This window comes from Rhincodon typus, chromosome 10 (assembly GCF_021869965.1).
Source record: "Rhincodon typus isolate 14 chromosome 10, sRhiTyp1.1, whole genome shotgun sequence".
Taxonomy (NCBI): Eukaryota; Metazoa; Chordata; class Chondrichthyes; order Orectolobiformes; family Rhincodontidae; genus Rhincodon; species Rhincodon typus.
The window spans coordinates 802,279-807,151 of NC_063341.1; positions in this window are offsets into that span (position 1 = coordinate 802,279).

The following is a 4,873-nucleotide window of genomic DNA, read 5'->3' on the forward strand; positions in this document are numbered from 1 at the left end:
GAGGGCTTCCCTCCGATATGGCACGGTGGCTCAAGTGGTTAGCACCACCGCCTTGCAGCATCAGGGACCTGAGTTCGATTCCACTCTCGGGCGACTGTCTGTAATGAGTTTGCACATTTTCCCCGTGTCTGCGTGGGTTTCTTCCAGTGCTCTGGCTTCCTCCCATTGTCTGAAGATGTACAGGCTAGGTGGATGGGCCATGCTAAATTGATTATAGAGTCCAGGAAGGTACTGGCTGGGTGGATTAGTCATGAGAAACACAGGACTACAGGGATCAGAGAGGGGGTTTGGTCTGGGTGGACTCTCTTCAGCAGGTCAGTGTGGACCCATTGGGCTGAATGGCCTGCTTCTGTGCTGTAGGTGATTCTATGAATTTTTTTTCCCCTGGTTGTTCTAAACTACTTCCTGAATTCAAGGAAGTCAACTCTTTCCCCTGGGGTGAAGCCAACAAACAATGGAACAGCACATCCCCAGCCCCTCAGGACTGTCTTGTCATTTGATAAAATTTTGGTTAATCTGGACCTCATTTACCTACCCCGCCCTCCCCCCATCCCCATCCCCACCCAGGCTTTAGCACTCTTGAGAACCTCACCTAACATGGGCTCGACTACTAAAGTAGCTCAGTTGGGTTTGGACAAGTTCTTGTTATGGCTGCACAATAACTCCCATTCCATTCCTTATGGATTCCAGCCTGGGAGATAAAGGCTCTTCCTCTTCTGATATCCCAGTGATATCCCGGGAACGTGGAATACAGAGCAAGTTGACCATAAGCTCACCCAATGCAATCTGACCTACATTAACCTCTCGAGCCTGTTCCACAATTTAACTCGATCAAAACTATGGGTCAATTAGATCTTCCAGCTCTGACTCCCTTGATAACATTTACTGAACCAATATCTATTATTCTCAACCATGAAAACTTCAAATGTCCCTCCGCTCCTCTGTACAGCGCTGTTTTAAGCACTTGATTAAATTCCATTCCCCACATTACAGCAGTGAATACAATTCACACCCTTAGTCTTTAGAATTGTTTTGAGGTCCCCGAAAGATCTATAAATGCCAGTCATTCTTTCTTACTTCCTTCAAGGTATATCCTCAACTTTCTAAATACAGAGGAGTACAAGTTTAGGCAAGTTTCGTACAAACCCATTGGCTCGTACATTTCCCCGGATTCTATATCTTCAGACCCTCTAAAGACTTCACCCATTCTCCCAGTTTCTCCATCTCTTTCACATCTGTTCTAATGATTCTATCTTCTGCAGTGGGGCCTCAGAAATGTCCACCTTCTTCCTCAACTGAGGATTCCCACTCCCATGGTTGACAGGACTCTCATCCATTTCCTGAATTTCTGCCCTCACCCTTTCTCCTCCTCCCACAACACGGTTGGGGTCCCCCTGGTACTCAGTTTCCAACCCACCAGCCTCCACATCGAAAGATCATTAGCTGCCAGTTTCGCTACCTTCCAATGGGATGCCACCACTAGACATACTCCCCTCCCCGTCTTGTCACATGTCCGCAGGGATTGTTCACTCCAGGACACCCTGGTCCACTCCTCCTTCTCTCCCAGCACCTCCCCACAGCCCCATTGTGCCTTCCCATAGAATTGCAGAATGTGGAACTCCTGCCTGTTTACATACTCACTGTCCAAAGTCGCAGATACACCTTCCAGATGAAGCAGCAATTTGCCTGCACTTTACGCAATCTAGTCATCCGTATTCACTGCTCACAATGTGGTCTCCTCCAAGATGGGGAGTCGAAACACAGACTGGGTGACCTCTTTGCCAAACCCTACATTCTGACTGTAAGAAATGACCCTGAGCTTCCAGTTGCTTGTCACTTCAACACACCACTGCGTTCCCTGGCCAACATTTCTGTCTTGGGATTGCAGCAGTGCTCCAGCAAAGCTCAGTGCAAGCTGAAAGAACATCTCATTTTCCGCTTGGGGACCCTGCAGCCTTCAGGACTCAATATCGCGTTCAGTAATTTTAGATCCTGAACACCTCTTTCCATATCCTTTCCCCACCCACACACCCTAGGCCCTGCCATCACATGGGCTGCTTTCAGCACAGCCAACCTAGTTTCACCCAATCTTTGTCCCCATTATCAGCGTTTCTTTCTCCTTGGCATATTATCAACTTGCCCTTTGTCTATCAAACCGTCATTCTCTCTCTCTGGGATCCCTCTCCACATGAAGGGCAGCTTAGTGGCTCAGTGGTTAGCACTGCTGCCTTACAGCGCCAGGGACTCACGTTCGATTCCACACTCGGGCAACTATCTGTGTGGAGTTTGCACATTCTCCCCGTTGGCTTCTTCCAGGTGCTCCGGTTTCCTCCCACAGTCCAAAGATGTGCAGGCTGGGTGGATTGGCGAGGCTAAATTGTCCCATAGTGTCCAGGGATGTTTAGGTTAGGTGGGTTAGACATCAGGAAACGCAGGGGTAGGGGAGTGAGTTGGGGTGGGATGCTCTTCGGAGGGGCGGTGTAGACTTGTTGGGCTGAATGGCCTGTTTCCACACTGTAGGGATTCTGTGATCTATATCCATTCACAACATTTTCACCCTCCTCCCAAACCCAACTTCAGCATAAATAATGCCTTTTCCAAGCTGCTATCAGTTCTGAAAAAGGGTCACTGGGCTTGAAACGTTAACACTGTTTTCCTCTCCTCAGATGCTGCCAGTCCTGCTGAGTTTCTCCAGCAATTTCTATTTTTTGTTTCAGATCTCCTATATCCGCAGGTCTTTATTTTCTTACACAAGTTTATGTCGTTTGTTCACTATTCACCTTGGGACTTTTTTTTATCCATCCATGCGACAAGGGCATCGCTGATCAGGCAGCATTTATTGCCCATCCCTAATTGCCCACAGGGCAGTTAAGAGTCAACCACATTGCTTTGGGTCTGGAGTCACATGTAGGCCAGACCAGGTAAGGATGGCAGTTTCCTTCCCTAAAGGGGATTAATGAACCAGTTGGGTCTTTCCACCAATCATGGTCATCATTCCAGATTTTTTTTAAAAATTGAAATCAAATTCCACCATCTACTGTTGCAGGATTTGAATCCAGGTCAGCAGAACATTCCTTGGGTCTCTGGGTTACCAGTCCCACGATAATACCCCACTAGGCCATCATCTCCATCACCTCATTCTGGACAATCTCAGCTACAGCTCCACTCAAGGCTCGTCAATCATTGTTGAGGAGTCTGAGGACTCCTGCATTTACAAATCTTACACTGTTAACTTTAACATCCTTGTAGGTCTTTAGATTCCCAGTGTGCAGTCATTATTGTCAGAACGGGTGCAGGCCATTCAGCCCATCGAGCCTGCTCCCCTATTCCAGATTGTGGCTGTACACCACATTCCTGTACTATCCCCATATCCCTTAATGTCATTATGATTTAGAAACCTCCTGAATTCTGTTTTAAGAGATAGTAGGAACTGCAGATGCTGGAGAATCCGAGACAACAAGGTGCAGGGCTGGATGAACACAGCAGGCCAAGCAGCATCATAGGAGCAGAGAGGCTGACGTTTCGGGCCTAGACCCTTCATCAGAAAAGGGGGAGGGGAAGGGGGTTTTGAAATAAATAGGGAGAGAGTGGGAGGCGGATAGAAGAGGGATAGAGGAGAGGATAGGTGGAGAGGAAACAAACAGGTCGAAGAGGCGGGGATGGGGCCAGGAAAGGTGAGTGTAGGTAGGGAGTTAGGAAGGGGATAGGTCAGTCCAGGGAGGACGGACAGGTCAAGGGGGCGGGATGAGGTTGGTCGGTAGGAGATGGAGGTGCGGCTTGGGGTGGGAGGAGGGGATAGGTGGGAGGAAGAACAGGTTAGGGAGGCAGGGACGAGCTGGACTGGTTTTGGGATGCGGTAGGGGGAGGGGAGATTTTGAAACTTGTGAAATCCACATTGATACCATTGGGCTGCAGGGTTCCCAAGCGGAATATGAGTTGCTGTTCCTGCAACCTTCGGGTGGCATCGTTGTGGCACTGCAGGAGGCCCAGGATGGACATGTCGTCTGAGGAATGGGAGGGGGAGTTGAAATGGTTCGCGACTGGGAGGTGCAGTTGTTTGTTGCGAACCGAGCGTAGGTGTTCTGCAAAGCGGTCCCCGAGTCTCCGCTTGGTTTCCCCGATGTAGAGGAAGCCACACCGGGTACAGCGGATGCAGTATACCACATTGGCAGATGTGCAGGTGAACATCTGCTTGATGTGGAAAGTCTTCTTGGGGCCTGGGATGGGGGTGAGGGAGGAGGTATGGGGGCAGGTGTAGCACTTCCTGCGGTTGCAGGGAAAAGTGCCGGGTGTGGTGGAGCTGGAGGGGAGTGTGGAGCGGACAAGGGAGTCACGGAGAGAGTTGTCCCTCCGGAAAGCAGATAAAGGTGGGGAGGGAAAGATGTCTTTGGTGGTGGGGTCGGATTGCAGATGGCGGAAGTGTCGGAGGATGATGCGTTGGATCCGGAGGTTGGTGGGGTGGTACGTGAGGACGAGGGGGATTCTTTTTTGGTTTTTATTGCGTGGACGGGGTGTGAGGGATGAGGTGCGGGAGATGTGGGAGACACGGTTGAGGGCGTTCTCGACCACCGAGGAGGGGAAGTTACGGTCCTTGAAAAACGAGGACAACTGAGATGTACGGGAGTGGAATGCCTCATCCTGGGAGCAGATGCGGCGGAGGCGAAGGAATTGGGAATAGGGGATAGCATTTTTGCAGGAAGGTGGGTGGGAGGAGGAGTATTCTAGGTAGCTGTGGGAGTCGGTGGGCTTGAAATGAATATCGGTTTCTAGGTGGTTGCCCGATATGGAGACAGAGAGGTCCAGGAAGGGGAGAGAGGTGTTAGAGATGGTCCAGGTAAACTTAAGGTTGGGGTGGAAGGTGTTAGTGAAGTGT